Source organism: Amblyomma mixtum, chromosome 4 (assembly GCF_055824585.1).
Source record: "Amblyomma mixtum isolate Tamu chromosome 4, ASM5582458v1, whole genome shotgun sequence".
In the NCBI taxonomy this organism is placed as follows: domain Eukaryota; kingdom Metazoa; phylum Arthropoda; class Arachnida; order Ixodida; family Ixodidae; genus Amblyomma; species Amblyomma mixtum.
This window is the reverse complement of record NC_143015.1, coordinates 21,523,939-21,542,508: the sequence shown is the minus strand read 5'-3', so window position 1 is coordinate 21,542,508 and position 18,570 is coordinate 21,523,939. Positions and strand designations below refer to the sequence as shown.

Here is an 18,570-nt window from a genome sequence, read left to right as displayed (position 1 = left end):
GCTGCTGATCATGCACTTCCTGTCCGTCAGGCAGAATCCAAATGGTGCTGTGTCCTCCTCCTTGTTTAAGATGTTGGTGCTACTGCTATTACCACCACTTGCCGGTGGTGTCATGGTCCTGCAGCTGAGTGTGGATGAATATGTTGGGTTGCACAATGCAAGCTGTGGTGACCTTCGCAGAGAACTCTTGATCATGCTGTACCATGGCCTTTGCAGACACCTCAGGAGCCCGGTATGGCCACCCAGCTGGGTAACCAGACCAGTTGTAAGTTCAGCGCTGTGTGTGTCTGCTCTCCTTCTTGGTCTGTGTGTGTTTGCGCTGTTGAACCATCACTATGAATCTACACCAACTAGCCCAATCTGCAGTTCTTCTACAGCTGGGAGGTGACCAAACATGAATCTGGCATCCCGGCTCCAGAGCACATGAGACCCCATGATGTGGGTCGTCCACCACGTCTGCATAAGATGCACACCATCACCTGCACACTAATCAACCCTGTGCACTGAAATCTCCTAACGAGCTAGACATTTTGTTCAAAAATATGTGAAATTGTTGAAGCCGCAAGTTCAACCATAGTCAAGTTTTACGTACAAATGTAAAATACGCTCACTGCCAAACCAATCATTAGTATCAAGACAAACTGTTTCTATATAGCTAGAGGTACTTGATGGCAGATTTCCCAAACTGATGCAAACAAATAATTATTACAGTCTTTTTATACTCAAGAAAACTGCTACAGAATGCACTGCAAGGAAGGGCACAAGTTTAACTGTTCATGACTACCTTGAGTTTTTTAGTATATGCATGCTTTTGCATTTTGCACCAATCGAAATGAGGCTACCTTGACATTGTGGTCACTGAGAGAAATGCAAAGCCACAGAACAACACTGCGCGTCACAAACACTTATCTCCGCTGTCACCTGAAAAGTTCATACATGATTAATTTACATTATTTTCATATGTGGTTCTATTTACACTGTTCTTGCTTGCTCAATAAACTATATATAAATGGAATCAGATATCATTAGCCGTACGCAATCTTCCTTGCCCCAACACACTAAGCACGTATTCACCAGTTTAACGATTTCCATGCGGGCAGCACATGAAGAGAGCTTGCCCACAAACAGGTCATGGATGGATCCCGCACAGACTTCGTGTGAGCTGGAGCCTTCAATGGCAGGAACGCACCTGTAAATAAAATGTACAAGAGTCATACATGTTTGTTTTCCGCGCGCCCTAAGAGAAATGATTTTTTTCACCCTCCTACGGTCATTTCCACGTGACTGCTGTGTAACTCATGGTGTAACACTGTTATGAAAATTTTCGCTTGAATAGCGAAATCACTTTTGTGTGCTTCACTAATAATGCTTAAGCCAGGTTATAGTATTGTTTTAGAGTTTCACGCAGTTGTTTTTCCACACTTAAGGAAACGACGCCTTCCAGCTGATTTCACCTATGCTGCCTTTCACATTCATCAACACCAAAAACAAAGAAATCGACCAACGTACAAGCATGCTAGGCTTTGTTTTCTCAACTTGGCGCCGTGTACAAAAACTGAGAACAGTATGATGATAAAAACAACGCGAAATGCCGAATAAAAATTTCGGATTCGCAGCATGCATCCTGCATATACTCCTGCGCTTGTTTTAAAGTAATTTTCAGCATGCATACAAAAGGAATGAGAATGACGCTACACTTACACGGATGTCTCGTCGAGAAGCCCGACACATTCCTGAGGTTTGTTGCACGGCCGCGCGAACGCCTGTCGTTTCATCCACTCATCACGCGCGCAAAGTCCATCCGTTCAGCGTCGTTTCACAGCTGCCGATCGCCCCTCAGAGCTCGACAGTTCGGCACTGCTTCTCGTCGCAATGCATCCTTGCATAGCCACCACACCATATGCCTCGTCAGGTGATTGCACAGACGAGCTGTCTAGTCAGAGACAACTCGAAAGCATCGCTGTGACCTTGAAAGTCGCTCACCTTCCCCACTTCTAGGGTTTAACAAACGACGAATGAATGCAACGAGCAGCAAATAGCAGCGCCGGCACCGCCATTCGAGCAATTTTGGCGCTACAATAATCGCACGGACGGATGATTGCTCCCTGCGAGGAAAAGGTTTGCAACGGGAGAGCAGTTAGCGCCCCTATGCGGCTGTACGCTTAAGCCTTCACTATTAACGCTCTCAAGGGTTGCTTATTTCAGATGTGCCCTTATAGCCCCTATCATTGCATTGTGCAATCAAAACAAGACTTTTGTAAGCTTAGTTTTGTCTTGAAATAAATACCCGTTAAAATGCGGCTACCTAACGCCGTATATATCAGCACTTCACTAACTCATTTGCATGATTCGGACACCTTTCGCCGGGCGAAATGATAGCGGCGAATTTCAGCCATTTTTTGCAATGGCGGCACAACGTAAACGTGACGAAACGTCGTTCTGACATCGCTCCAAAATGTGTGCCTATCACGTGCTTTACGTGATATTGTTCCAACCAATCAGATTTTAGGAAGTTGCCATTTCCGTTGTGCAGCTATTTTCTCCAAATTGGCAAGTCGAGCGCAAGTGCTCTCGCACGGACCACTTGTAGCTTCTTTTCCCTTTACAATCTCATATATATACCAGTCGGGCACCAAGAATAGCGCTGCGAAAAAGCATTTTCAATGCCACGTCAAATCGACCTCACCGCGAAAAGTGCTCCAGTAAACGACCCTGATTGACACGCCCATTGACGGCGATAGACACTTCTGACAGCCAATCAGAGAGGCAATATGGCGCCGACAGGCGAATGTGAATATCGAGAATCGGACCCCTAGTCATTCTACTTCCTGACGCGATAGCGGACAGTCGCAGGATCATGGGCTCCCACGGAGCGGCGATAGCGGCCGTTGCTAGCCGCGAAAACAGGTTTACCAGCGACGAAGATAAGGAATACGAGATCGTTTTGCCTACCCTGCCCACTGGTCGTGTCGTTTTAAACACGATGTTTCTGCATGGTGACGTGCGTATGAGACCCTACAGGGTCGAGGACTTGAGAGACGCCCTCGCCAACGCTGGTGCGTTCCCCGATGTTGTGGCGTTGGGGGCGTACTAGATAAACCACGTGTGTGCAGTTACGTTCAGTAGCGTGGATGCCGCAAAAAGACTGGCCGCCTTGAAGGAGCTCGAAGTGAAGGGACGCCGCTGCATCGTCTTCGACCCGGAAGACCACCAGGTAAAGTTGCGCCTGCACTGGATGCTACACGGCATCGCCGACCAGGACATCCGTACCGTATTCGCGGCGTTCGGCAAAGTTACCGAGGTCACCCGGGACCGTTGGCGCGTCGCCGGTATGAAGGATAAGGGGTCCACCACGAGGACCGTGCTCCTAAAGATGAAGCCAAGCATGAAGGTGGACGACCTGCCCGCCAGGTTCGAGTCGCTGGCGAGTTGGCTCTCGTGGTGGGGCCCGGGCGGCCGATGCAGTGTCTGCGCTGCGGCGGCACGGGGCAGGTTCGCCGCGATTGCAAGGTGCTCGAAGTGCCCAGATGCTCGAAGTGCCGACGCTATGGACACTCGGAGGCTGACTGCGTTCGCACCTACGCGTCGGCTACCGGGCGCGTAGCGGCGAGCGACTCCGCAGAACTCATGGACGTCGTCGAAGCGGAGGATGCAGCGAGCGATGCTGACGACGGGGGCAAAACGAAGGGGGTGGTGGTTGAGCCAGCTGTTGCGAGTAGCAACATCCCCATGGCGGCCGCACAGGAGAGCGGGTCGCCAACTAGTGACCCATCTTTGACGCGTCTGGAGGCGCTAAAATATGGAGCGAGCCCGCCAGTGCCCGTGGTCGTGGAATCAAAGGCGGCCAGCGAGGACCAGACAAAAAGGCCGACGCCCGCATGACTACCGGCGTCACTACTTCGGCGAAGCGTCCGCACGCCGAGACCAAGCCCGACGGGGACAGGACAGCAGAGCCCAGCGTCGAGGAACCACCGGCAAAAGCGCCTCAAGCACGACGGTCCAGTCTGCGGCTGCGCCCAGAGGTTCCGTTCGGCAAGCGTGGCGGTGACAAGGCCCCTCCTGACCAGGGGCAAGTGCTCGCGCCGGATGACGCCGGCGGCGACGGCAACGTCTAGCGACATGCTAGACGCGGCAGGTAAGCACCATGCTTTCGGTATCTTCTTCCTATGGAAAAATGGCTTCTGCATCTCCGTTCAAAGTCGCCACCCTAAACGTCAGAGGCCTGGCAGGTAAAAGAAAACAAAGCCAGCTGTACCGACTTATAACGGAGCAAGAAATTAATGGATGCACTGGCTGTGCAGGAGACTAAAGTTGACGGCGAAGAAGAGACCGGGAGCATGGTGCAACGCTTCACGTCTAGGTATTTTACCGTCGTTAGCCATGCTGTGGGCACATCGGCTGGTTGTGTTCTTTTTTTAAGAAGCTGCCGGAGCTAGAGGTACACGGTCGGCATTTGTGCATGTCTGGTCGATATGTGTCACTCGATTTTTCGATGAGCAACATTTACTGGCGTATTGTTTGCTTGTACGCGCCTAATGCGGTTGATGGCCGAGCCGCGCTTTTTGGAAATGTCGAAGAACGGCTTTGCACGGACAGACAGCTCATTGTTATGGGCAATTACAACTGTGTCCTTAGCGCGTGCGACAAGACAAGCGTACGCGGATGTCGAGATAAAAGCACTGAAGTGTTGTTGCGAATGATCAAGAACTGCAACCTAGAGGATGTGGCAGAGTGTCTCGAAGGAGCGCGTGCTGTAAAGTGCATACGATTCGAGGGCTCAAGTCATGCACGGCTAGACCGCATTTATGCATCTGTGGCTACCGTACCTAAATGTAATTGTTATGGAGTAGTGCCGGTATCATTTTCTGACCATTGTTTGTTTCAATGCTGCATAGGGATTGTTAAGAAGGGCAATAGGTTTTCGTGAGCGATGTGGAAGTTAAATGACAAGCTACTTCAGGACGAATTTTATAACCGAACTGTAAGAGAAGAAATACCAAGAAATAGAACCAAGTAGAAACATGAGGATATGCAGTGGGAGCTTACTAAAGAAACTTTAAAATTAAAAGAATTAAAAAGAGCTACCTGTATACATCATGAGGCCAAACAACAGGAAACGGAGCTAAAGGCACTGCTTCACTAGATGCTAAAACACAGAGCGCCTGGTAAATGAATAGAAGACATAAGAAAAACCAAACAAAAACTAGAGATAATCGAAGAAAAACGTTATCGGGGAGCGCCGGTGAGGGCAAGGCCAGAAGATACAGCTGCAAGGAATGCGCCAACGAAACGAGCGCTTGGTTTAGAAAAAGCCCGTGCCGAAAGGAACCACATTAAGGAAATAAAATTGAGAGGTGCTTTAGCAACGGACATCGATCACATCAAAGCAGCCTTTTTTTTATCATTATCAGCGCTCATCCCATCGCATCCGGTAGATGCTAGCACATTTAAGGAGGTGTTTCTAGCCGCGATACTGCATCCTGACGACGAAACAAAAGACAGATTAGAGCAGGACATAAGGCAAGGTGAAGTGGAGTAAGCAGTAGACAGCTTAAACCCCGGTTAGACGCCTGGACGGGACGGGTTCAGTGCAACTTTCTATAAAGAATTCAAACATGCTATTTCCCCGGTCTTGAACGTAATTTTTAATAAAGTCTTTAAAGTAAAAGCACTGCCTCCGTCCTATGGGTCGTCCCATACTGTAGTTCCCAAAACGGAAGTCATTGATAGATTACGACTGGTTATAGCATACCTACCAATAGCACTCTTTAAAGTCGAGTACAAAATTTTCGTGAAGGTTCTGGCGCGAAGGTTGCAGACTGTCATTCATTACTTAGTTGATCCCCATCAGACCTGCGGGATTAAAGGGCGGTCCATTTTTAACTGATATTCACGTAGCGCGCAGTGTCTTAGAATACTGTGATGACACTAATGGTCAGGTGGCTATTCTCCAAATCGATCTATAAAAGGCATTTGACTGCGTCGCCGATGAACTTCTGTTTGCTGTATTAGGCCACGTTAATGTGGGTTCTGTTATCCGTGAGGGTGTGGCCCTGGCATACCGGAACTGCACGACGAAATTGATTAACAAGAGTTTGGGGGCCACCATTAGCGTGCAGCGTTCGGTGTGCCAGGGCTGTCCCCTCAGCCCCTTTTATTTTGTTTTTACATCGAGACCCTTTGTTTTGAAAATACTGAAAAACGGGAGTATCATTGGATTCAGTTTACAAGCAGCCAAAGTAAAGCGCTTGGCGTACGCAGATGACATTGCTGTGTTTGCGGTTGTCGAAGGAGGCACAAGCGAGGCTGTTAAATGTGTACGCGAATACTGCCAAGCCTCAGGCAGCGGGGTTAATTGGTCGAAGTGCCTCGGCCTTTGGCATGGAAAGTGGCCATTTACGCCTGAACGGTTCGCCAGTGTGCCTCGGACGACTACACCAGATAAGTACTTGGACGTTCTGCTCGGTGCTTACCGAGACAGTGAACAGTATTGGAAAGGACAGGTCAGAGAGATACGGCAGAGAGCGGATAAGTGGAAAGGAACAAACTTGTCGATTTTTGCCAGACCCACTGCTTGTAACTTGTTCTTTATCAGCAGGCTCTGGTACGTAATGCAGGTATTGCACTGTTCAAGGTTCAGCATTCAAAAGCTGCACAGGATTTTCGCCGTCTTCATCTGATGGTCTGAATGGGACCGCTGCAGTCGGACCGACCTATTCAGACGGTTAAGAAGTACTTGTGCATATTCGTGAAAGACATGAGAGCGCAAAACGGCAAACACGAACGAGTCCTGTTCGGCAACACGGCAACGGCAACACGGACGAAGCAGCGCTCGTCCTGTTCCCTTATAGCCCGTTCACACTTGCGAGTCGCAGAGGTCGCGCGACTGTTTTGGTCGAAAAGCGACAGTCGAAAACGGTCGCCCTAGTCGAAATGCGACAGTCGTGGGCCAGTCGCTCGCTGCTCGATTTTTCAGCCTCGCGACTGAGAGTCGCAAACCGCTGAACCAATCAGCGGCGCTTCGGAAGTTTACGAAAGCGTCACCTACATCCGGTTGTTCATTCCTGGCGGCAAGATCAAAATCGGCGTCACACAAAAGATGGAGTACTCCGCAGAGCTGCTGATCAACGCTGTGCGCGAATACAAATTTTTATACGACAAGCACCACCCTAAATTTAAAAACAGAACGAAGAAGGACTGCACATGGGAAGAAATTGGAAAACTATTTGGCTGAACCCATAAGTATCCCTCGTTTTTTTTTTAGATGTGCTGAGTTCGTATTGTGGTAGCATGCATGACGAGGGCAGCATGTTTTTCCTCACAAGAACGCGTGCTTATGTTTACACACGATGAAAACATATTCCGAACTTGATTTTTCCTTCTATCGCTTGGCGTTCGTCCCCATTTAGCTCGAAATCGGAGAAGACTAGGGCCGAGTTGTGTGTTGTCACGCTCGCGAGACACACGTGCATTGGCTACTGCGAGGACAGTGTACGCTCGGCCTCTTATCTTTTTTCTCTCCCCGCGCCTTGTGAAACGCTTGCTCAGGTGCAAGTTATGATTGCTACGCACTTCCATGCTCACCCAACTGCGGTACTTCGACGCCAGCACAAAATGTGCATATGCTGAACATGCACGTGCATCGGCATCTCCATTCGAAGAAGCAACACTTTGAGCTTTCAGGCACAGTCAGACAAAACAAGCTGAACGCACAGCCTTTTTTGAATGATGATTATTTTATTTGCGATATATATTCATAAGAAAGTTGGAATGCGCCGAGCTATATGGCAGCAGATCTTTTTTCGCTCGAGGGTAGTAAGACCAGCAAACGTGTGTTTCACAGAATGTTAGTTCGAGATCTAAAAACTGTAAAACAGCCGCCGCGGTGGCTCAGCGGTTATGGTGCTCGACTGCTGACCCGAAAGACGCGGGTTCGATCCCGGCCGCGGCGGCTGGAATTTCTTTGGAGGAGAAATTCTAGAGGCCCGTGTACTGTGCGATGTCAGTGCACGTTAAAGAACCCCAGGTGGTCGAAATTTCCGGAGCCCTCCACTACGGCGTCTCTCATAGCCTTAGTCGCTTTGGGACGTTAAACCCCAATAAACCAAATAAACCAAAAACTGTAAAACAGATGAGTCAGGTAGTTCATGGGTAAAATTTAGCCCAAGTCCATATTTTTTGAAAGCTATTAAAACTTCACCTACTGTAGAGGGGTAGGTGAAGGTAGTCTGTTTTCTTAAAAGCACTAAAAAGTCATCAACATATCTAAAAATCTTTAAAATCCTTCCCCCATTAAAATACTTATCTAAAACTTTGTCGACCTTAGCTAAAAAAATGTCACAAAGGATGGGAGCCACGCAGGACCCAATACAAATGCCATCGCGCTGCAAATAAGGCAGGTTGTCAAGAACAATAAAAGTTGACCTCAAGTAAAACTGCAAAAGATCAGTAAAACTCTTCATAGTCAAACCTGTTGCATTCTGGAAACACACGTCGCCGTTGGCTTCAATACAGTCTCTTACAGCCAGCATTAGCTCGCCTTGAGGCACGGAATAGAACAAATCTTCTACATCTACAGAGAAACCAAATCCAATATCGTCTGTGTTCTCAAGGAAAAGAGCCACATCTGCAGACTTTTTAATAAGAAAGGGGTCATCTAAAACAAGCATCTTTAGGTGCCTTTGCAAAAATTGGCTAACATTTCTCTGCCACGACCCTTCTTCACTAACAATAGTGCGGAAAGGTATTTCCGGCTTATGAGTCTTTGCTGTGAAAAATACATTTAGGTTGCTACCTCTGCTCTTAGTAATGCTTTTGGCAAGGGAATCAAGATTCAAATCTTTACAGAAGTTCACGAACTTAGTCTTAATCCTGACCTCGCTTTTCTTGACAGATACAAAATTCTTGTTAATTGCAGCTAGCGCTTTCTGGCTGTACATACCCTTTGGCAAAACAACAAAACCCGTCTCTTTATCTGCCTGTACAAGCATAAGGTTATTTCTTTTAAAATGTGAAACTACGCCTTTCAACAGCCCTCTATCATTGTGCACGCCATGATCAGCTGGCGGAGACCTTCTCAGACAGTCAACGCCTTCAAGAAGACACCGCTCTCGATCCTCCTCATTTCTAACCTTCAGGGCCATTTTCCTGTTCGCTGCAATCAGCTCGTGCGCAGAAACACTTGGCTCCAAGCCGAACAGGAAAATGGCCCTGAAGGTTAGAAATGAGGAGGATCGAGAGCGGTGTCTTCTTGAAGGCGTTGACTGTCTGAGAAGGTCTCCGCCAGCTGATCATGGCGTGCACAATGATAGAGGGCTATTGAAAGGCGTAGTTTCACATTTTAAAAGAAATAACCTTATGCTTGTACAGGCAGATAAAGAGACGGGTTTTGTTGTTTTGCCAAAGGGTATGTACAGCCAGAAAGCGCTAGCTGCAATTAACAAGAATTTTGTATCTGTCAAGAAAAGCGAGGTCAGGATTAAGACTAAGTTCGTGAACTTCTGTAAAGATTTGAATCTTGATTCCCTTGCCAAAAGCATTACTAAGAGCAGAGGTAGCAACCTAAATGTATTTTTCACAGCAAAGACTCATAAGCCGGAAATACCTTTCCGCACTATTGTTAGTGAAGAAGGGTCGTGGCAGAGAAATGTTAGCCAATTTTTGCAAAGGCACCTAAAGATGCTTGTTTTAGATTACCCCTTTCTTATTAAAAAGTCTGCAGATGTGGCTCTTTTCCTTGAGAACACAGACGATATTGGATTTGGTTTCTCTGTAGATGTAGAAGATTTGTTCTATTCCGTGCCTCAAGGCGAGCTAATGCTGGCTGTAAGAGACTGTATTGAAGCCAACGGCGACGTGTGTTTCCAGAATGCAACAGGTTTGACTATGAAGAGTTTTACTGATCTTTTGCAGTTTTACTTGAGGTCAACTTTTATTGTTCTTGACAACCTGCCTTATTTGCAGCGCGATGGCATTTGTATTGGGTCCTGCGTGGCTCCCATCCTTTGTGACATTTTTTTAGCTAAGGTCGACAAAGTTTTAGATAAGTATTTTAATGGGGGAAGGATTTTAAAGATTTTTAGATATGTTGATGACTTTTTAGTGCTTTTAAGAAAACAGACTACCTTCACCTACCCCTCTACAGTAGGTGAAGTTTTAATAGCTTTCAAAAAATATGGACTTGGGCTAAATTTTACCCATGAACTACCTGACTCATCTGTTTTACAGTTTTTAGATCTCGAACTAACATTCTGTGAAACACACGTTTGCTGGTCTTACTACCCTCGAGCGAAAAAAGATCTGCTGCCATATAGCTCGGCGCATTCCAAGACTGTGAAGAGAGGGATAGCTTTGCAATGCATGGAATCTGCTCTCAGGAGGTCGTGCCCGCATCGAATGCAAAATAGCTTCCTTAATCAGATAAGCCGACTTTTAGCGGCAGGGTTCCCCTCTTCGATCTTGATTGCTGTTTGTGAGACCCTCCTCCAGAAGTTGAAGCATGGAACAGGAATGACCGGTTGTAATCGGGAAAAGGCCGAAAAGCCTTTGGTTGTGCCGTACCTACACAAGACCACTCACAACCTAAAAAAAGTGGCCAACAGGCACGGTGTGCCGGTTGTGTTTGCGGCACCCAGTAAGCTGGGAGGGCTATGCCCCCGCATCTGTGGCCCGAAAAACAGTGGGTGCCAAATTAATCACAAGCATCGGTTTGCGACATGTTCCACGGGAGTGGTCTACGCTATTCCCTTGACGTGCGGGAAGGTGTATGTCGGCCAAACCGGCCGTTGCATCAATGATCGATTAGGGGACCATTCAAGAAATGTTAAGATTTTTAAAGACAAGTACGCACATTTAGTTGCGCATATTAGTAATTGCAGTGGTTGCGTGGCCCGATTTCATGAGACGAAGATTCTCGGCAAAAGCATTGATAAGACGGCACGTCTCAGCTTGGAAGCCTTTCATATCATGAAATATGGCAGCAGTTGCATTAGTAAGCCTTCGATATCTCTCTTAAACGCTGAGGTCTGTTTTTTAGATGCGACTAATCTGTTCACCCCTTGAGCGCCTTGCTTGGTTTTTCGTATCTTTTTTTCCGCAGTGTCTCTTGCTCGCACGTGCGTTCTGCAACTTCTTATCTTGTGTATGCTGCTGTGTATATAAGGTGTTCCCTTGCTCCAATAAAAATCAGTTGAGAGTCGGCGCTTGTGTCTCGTCTCTTGTACTTTGTGGTCGTTTGTGTTAGCGCCCTTTTAAAGTTTTCAAAACGCCAAGAGATAAAAGAAAAACAGAAAAGTGGAGCTGGGGCGGCTGATATCCCTACAGTCAAGTGGCCACATTTTGAATCCATGATGCAGCTGATGGAGGCCTCACCGCAGCCTGCACTGTGAGTTTAATTTGCTGGTATAATGAGAACTTTTGCAACACCTGATGTAGAAATACATCTGAAAAGGAGAACAGAGCCAGAGCGAGCATAATGTGACTTACAAGTCCAAAAATATGGTAGTTGAACAACACGGGCATGTCATAGAGCACTCCATTGAACAAACGCAGGCACCTCATAGCATGAGAGTGATTGCTGGGGTAGTCTAAGCAGGACAGCAGAAAGGCTAGTTTAGTGTTATCAAACTATATGCTTAGTGCCTCTAGCAGTATTCTTGTTGCAGTATATATATATATATATATATATATATATATATATATATATATATATATATATATATATATATATATATACACTGCTAGCAACATTAAGCTGAACGCTAGGATTTCTTTTGCTAAGGCAGTCAATCTCCAAGTCACATGTTTACATTGTCAAGTCACCCTCTTGTCTGTGCCTCAGTGCAGTGACCAGTAGTACTCTTATCTCTGCGTGTAATCAAGCAGCTGTATTTGCTTTCATGAGAGTGGATCATAACAAGTTGAACTACATAATTTGTTTTTCCAGAGTCATACAAGGTGAGAAACAAATAGGCCACTAAAAAAACAAATAATCTTGCGCAAACAAATTTCACAAGCAACTGCACTTGGTTATTCAAAAAGTTCATTCTGTTTATTCCGGTGTAAAATATGTACGTGAATTTCTTTTCAGCTTTGTCCATGCTGCTGATGACGGTGGTGAAAGGTTAGTGACAAAAAGGAGGCTTTTTAGGTACAACCTTAGACCTATACCGCATGGTATGGGCCTGCCAAGGCAACATGGAAATAAACATGATAAATGAACTGACGATTGAGCAGCTGGCTAACTTAGGCCCAAAAGTTCAGCAGGAGCAGAGCTTTGAAAGCAGTTAAAGGGTCTTGTTTAAACTGTTGCCATCAGCGAAAACAAAGAACATATTCATGGTGCCTTTGCACAGTCTGTAATCATGCTGCTGCATATTTATCCTTGATCTCTGGCATTGCAGCTCCACGCAGGCAACGCAGGAGGGGCATGTGGAGCTACTGCCTCAGGCCACTTGCAGCGATGCCGAAGGAGAAACCTGGCAGTAAGAGTAAGTAAAATTTGCAATACCCTGGTAGATTTTCACATTCTTGTCATCCACCTACTGTGCACTAGGTTGTGTTCTGCTATAAATTGCACGTAGAAGAAAAGTGTCCTAATGATACTCGTCTTGCAGATGCAGTCCTGACGTACATGAGCAGGATGCTGCTGAGCTGCCACCTGCAAAACGGTACGTGGGCAGAGTTTCTCGCAGAACAATTACTTTGTTAAACAGGCGTGCCAAGACAAGTTCTTTCGTCTAATGAAGAAAACTTTGTGTTGCATTATAGGCCACGCACGTCGCAGAAAGAAACAGAAAATTCTGGGTGAGTTTTGCAATCTGTTCATTACTGAGAGTGTACATGTTTGTGTTCCCAAAGTTGAAGGCATTTGCCGTAAGGTTAACTGTGAGACTGTGGTTTGTCTGTTGCTCACCCTTGTCCAATCTCTTTTGCCCACGATTTCCTTCCATGACGTTTGGTGAACTGACTAACCAATTTGCACTACGCTAAATTGCTTGGTCTGCAGGAATGCTGGCGATGACAGTGTCATGAGGGCTTGTGTAAGCCATTTGGCACAGATTAGGGAACAGCGACAACAGCAAAGAGATCACATCGGGCTCTTTTGTATGCTGCTGGACGCCCGCCTGAGACTCCTGCCACGACACCTGGCTGAAGACCTGATGCACAATATTGAAGTGATGACGTATAACCTGCAGGTGCAGAGTAGGATTGAATAGTTGCAAATACAGACTGTTCCGAAATTAAAGGCGCGCTGTGGAACGCTGCTCACAGCTAAACCTGTGAATTGGTCGAGCTCAAATTTAGTGCAGAAATGGCATTTGGTTGGCAGAATTGCCACCACATTTCTTTGGGGTACTTGCCTGAATCAATAAGAAGTCGGATATTCCCATAGTTTGCAGCAACGACGAAACGAAATGGGTCGCTCTCTCGGTGATTGCACTGGTGGTGCCATCTCGTTGGTCAACCATGGAGATTAGGCAAAGGAGGGTGTTCTTTTGTGGGAGGTATGAAGACTTTTCAGCAACTGCTTTATCAATGACCACAAAAGGCTTAGTTTGGCGAAAACTGCACCAAATTTGAAGTTTCTTGGGGTAGAGCACCTTCGAAACCTACCACAAAACTCTGCCCCACCTCTTTTGCCGAATCTCCATGGCCGACAACGAGATGACGCCACCAATACAATCGCAGAGAAACTGGCCCATTTCATTTCGTCGTCGCCGCAGACAATGAGAATATCCGACTTTTTCTTCTTGATTCAAGCAAGTACCCCAAACAAATGTGTAAAACAATTCTGCCGACCAAATGCCATGTATTTGCGATAATTGAGCTCGAACAAATCACTGGTTTAGCTGTGAGGTGCATTCTACAGCGCACGTTTAATTGCGGAACACGCTGTAGTGTTGATGTGCTTTTATTTTTCATTAACTGGAAATGTTTTATACAAATGAATGTGCAATTGCGACTCATTTTTTAGGTTCCTTTTTTAAGCGTTACAATGTAATTTATAATACTCAAGTTAACATATGCTAATCCAGATTTTATTGCATTGAACCGCAGAAGTTCTCATTTTTTGCCCTGTTTTACGTGACATGACTAAACTGTGATATTTTTTGGTCCCAGTCCCTCATAGCCCGAGTTGCTTTAGGAAGTTTAAGCCCATAAGCCCTCAAACCAGCCACACTTTGTGTAAGGTTGCCTGTAGAATTGGAATATCACAGTCGAGGTTTCTGGGACTTTAACGTCCCCAAGCAACTCTATAAGGAAGGTCATTGTGGAGGCAGAGATTGAACCTGCATCTTTTGGGTCAACAGTCTGGCACTGTAACCACTGAGCCACTGCGGCGACGTGACTACCCTTAAAAGAACAAGTTGATATCGATGTGTCTAGTATTTATGTTCCTGTTTATTTTTTGTGATCAATGTGATTATGTGATATTTTTAAAATATGCAACAGATAAAAATTGCCAGTGGCTTTTTACTTACAAACACATGTGCAATCTTCATCTTCAACCACTCACTGCTCATGTTACTTGCACTTAATTTATGAATGATCTCACTTCATGCATTGTTCTTATGAAAGAAGCTCGTATTTTCCCTCTTCATGTAAATGTACCATCTGTTGCAAAAGTTTACAGTCCGCTATACCCTTAGAAGCAAAGGCATGAAGGACTGTAAACGTTTGCTACAGACAGTACATATTTTTATCAAGCAAAACATCATCTCGCAAGCACTTATTGTATAAAATAAAATTCACCATTGCTCAACCCACCTCTGGTTACTCATGATTTCCGGTCACCATTCCATGTTGCCACGGTACTGCACCTGCTGTGACGAACTGGTGCGTCAGCTCTTCACGCACTTGCTTGGCATGCCTGGGAATAAATTGCACTCAAGTTATATTTCATTATCTCGATAGGCCAACTCCAGTGCTGCATGTCACACAGTGCCAAAATGCTCTGAGCCTCTGATGTGCACCATTATAAACGAGGACTTCTGAAACTGGGTTCTACAGAACCCTCTAGTTTATTGGGTTACTTTTTCCTTTGAGATTTTCTGTATATTTATTTATTTATTTATTATTTCGTTACTGTCAGGGCCGTTGAGGCATTGCAGATAGGAGTGGTAAGTATACTTATACAAATCAAATACAATATGGAGAGTAGTTAACATAGGTGATGAAGAAGAGCAGATCTAAAAACTTCTGGTTCAGAAATGGAGACGATGCTGGCGGGCAGGTGGTTCCAGTCTGAGCTGGTCTTGGGCAGGAAAGAATAAAAATACTGGTTAGTTCTGCAACTTGGAACACTCACTTTGAGTCGGTGATCAATGCGAGATGATACATAACTTGGAACAGCGAAAAGACTTTGTTTTAGCGATTGATTTGTGTAATATATTTTTTGGAAAGTGAAAAGTCTAGAAAGATGACGCCGGAGTGAAAGATCCGGAAGGTCTAGAGTTCTCTTCATGAGTGTGACGCTAGAGAAACGCGAGTAGTTAGACAAAATAAACGGGCTGAACGATTCTGAATTGATTCTAAAGTGTTAATCAGTGACTTAATGTTAGGGTCCCATACAGAAGACGCATATTCTATTTTAGATCGGACGACCGTTTTGTACAGTAGTAGTTTTAAACTAACCGGAGCAAGTGAAAAGTTACGGCGAAATAAGAAATCAAAACAAATATAAGAATAAGATATAAGAAATATAAGGAATCAAAACAAATTACATGAGGTTTAGTAAGTTGGACAACAATGCCGGACACCTAATGTATGCTCCTGTTATGGTGGCACATGTAGTGCAATGCTTGGAACAGATAGCTGCATAACAAACCACATACCGGGTAGCGTTGCAGCCTGTGAGCATTTGAGCCCTCAAGGCCGAGCTGGAGTCGTCATCGCTCCAGCTTCCAGGAGAGTGGCGGCCCTCCCAATCTTCAGCGTCGGCAGAGCCTGGCGGGCAGTACATTGAGGAGGATTCTGCGGACTCTTTAAGGAGATAGTTGTGCAGCACTATGCATGCACCAACATATCTATTGATGTTAACTGTTTTTGCCTTGAAGGGTCGCCGCAGAATCCTCCACCTCTGTGCCAGGATGCCAAACGCATTTTTCGATTATGCGGGGTGCCCGGCTCAGCCGATAATTGAAAATTCGGTGCTCGTACTTCACCGTAGTTTCATGCAGGGCTGAAGACAAGAACATGAGTGATGAAGTATAGAGAACATTTGCATGCACTTCTCAGTCGCAAGCAATGCACTGTGAGACCAAACAGTCTACTTTTTTTGCATGGGAAGCATGACCTTGAAGCCTTCAGTGAAGCTGAAAAGTTTCAAGCATGAAGAATACTTAGGCTCATGCTGCTGCCAAGTGTAGAAAAGTTACTGCATGTGCATTGTTTTTCTGGTACTCCTGCCAATGCGCACCTAGAGCGGCATTTCTCTAATGTGATTTCGATACACTTGTTAACATCAAGGTTACCGGTTTACAGGAATGAACCACAAACGTCCTAGTTAGATGAAAAGGTGACGCTGCAAAGGCTGGGCTGACAAATTTGTGGCGTGCAACACAAAACTCTTAGCGTGCTTTACATGGCCTGTGTTACAGCTTTCTTGAAATGGTAAAATATGACAAACATTGATGAAACTAGCCATGCAACATTTGGAGAGGAAAAAAAGTATTGAAAATTCAGATTATAACAGATGCACACTTCACTGCATGATCATGCCAGTGGTATAGCTCTTTTCATTTTAAGTGCAGTGAAACTTCAGATGTGGTCCTCTACATCGTCTTGGAAAAGGCCGCATGATGTAGTCTTTCAGCGGGAAGGCCTCGTCCCCCACGAAGAAATAGGGCAGCGGCCCCTCACCACCTAGAGGCCTTGCAGTGGGGAAGCCCCACTCGCCACCAGCAATCTTTTTTTTGGAGTGTTGACGAGGCGAAAATTCCGCCATCAGAGTCACTTTCAAAGTGCCCCATTTCGACGTAGAGGAACCTGTATGGAAGATAGTTTGAAATTCAGTGCAGATCGAGTAGCAATGTGTTATAGTTATGTTAACCTATCCTGGAGGGCGTTGTCTTATCGGCCGCATCTGTGTCTTGCTGTTTTCCTGCTGAAGCTGACGACTGTTCTTCTCGCAATGCGTAGAAAATGCGCTGACCTTCCACGCCCAAGCAGTGCACCAAGAGCGCTTTGCTACGATCATTAGGGTGGGCGTTGCTCCCCGAGGCCAGCAAATAATTTTCAAACATCCTTCGCCACTGCTTCCACGGAATGGCTGGCCTTCCCGGCGCTGGCAGGAGAAAAACCTGCCCTGCTTTTGCATGGGCGTCACCCAAGAACTAAGCTGGATGTAGTCGGAGATCCAGGTGCCCAGTTCTTCCAGAGGCCAGACATTGAGTTGCAAGCGTTGCGTCACAGAGTGGCCGAACATCAGCAGGCAACCAAAAAATACACGGATAGGCGACGAGCTGCCAAGCACGCGGCGCTTCAGCCCGGCCAACGAGTACGGGTCAAGTTGCCAGGGCACATTCCCAAAGGTGCTCTTAGGGATTCCCAGCCCTTGACGGTTGTTAAGCAGTGGTACCAAGACACCTACGAACTGGAAGATGGCCGCAGGCGGAACCGAGAGCGTTTAGTGCCGTACCCTAGGGAGCCCCTGCCCGCTGCCGTCGCAAGTTTTCAGTTCGGCGCTACCCGGAACTTCCTTGGGCCTCATTCGACAACAGCACCGTCAACAGAAAGCTGCGCAGCTCAAGCATCACCAGCGAGAACGGAACCACCCGTAACTTTGCGACGATCAACGCGAGAGCGAAGGCAACCCTCATGGTTCGCGCACTATGAAATGTGATTGTTGACAATGTGAAGTAGTCAAATGAGCCGCCACCTTGGCTCATTTTTTTAGAAGGGTGGATGTTATAGTTATGTTAACCTATCCTGGAGGGCGCCACGGGCTACCCTAGCTGTGTATATAATGACGCAACTAATCTATTAAAAAGGTCTTCTTCGTTCGGCTACTGGCGTTGTGCTTGCTTGGCTGGCTCCTGCTCTGCGTGTGCCAGCCGGCGATACAACACAATGAATGTGTTTCTGACAACTGCTCTTTTGATTTGTACCTGTAAGTTATGTTTTAAAGGTCACATCATGTTGCAGTTGCTGAGAATGTGCAGTTCTCAATGATTTTATACATGGATTGAAACCCAAAGTGCTTAAACGAAATGTTGCCCTCTGCATGGCATTGAGATTGACAGTGTGTCTTGTTTATTCATCGCTACCTGATAGTCAGCAGTCATGAAAACCTTTGGTCGGCCTCATTATTAAGGGTGTCAGCAAACTGAACATGCCAAGATTGTCATATAACAGAGAGCCTTACCTGTAGTGTGCATCACAGACAGCGAGCAACGACTTGCTGAATGATCCTTTACCATTTCTATTTGCACTCCCCGAGTTGGCAGGGCATTCAACCAAAGCATGCTTGCCGTTTATGACCCCAATGCAGTGTGACATCTGCCATTTGTCTTCAAAGTCAGCTGCAGAATAAATTTTAACGGATATACTTCCATATATCAAAATGAA

At 46.1% G+C, this 18,570-nt stretch overlaps 1 pseudogene; it reads left to right on the top strand.

Moving 5' to 3' along the window:
* Positions 1–3,878: 3,878 nt before the first annotated feature.
* Positions 3,879–13,217, top strand: LOC149345841 (uncharacterized; annotated as a pseudogene).
* Positions 13,218–18,570: the final 5,353 nt, after the last annotated feature.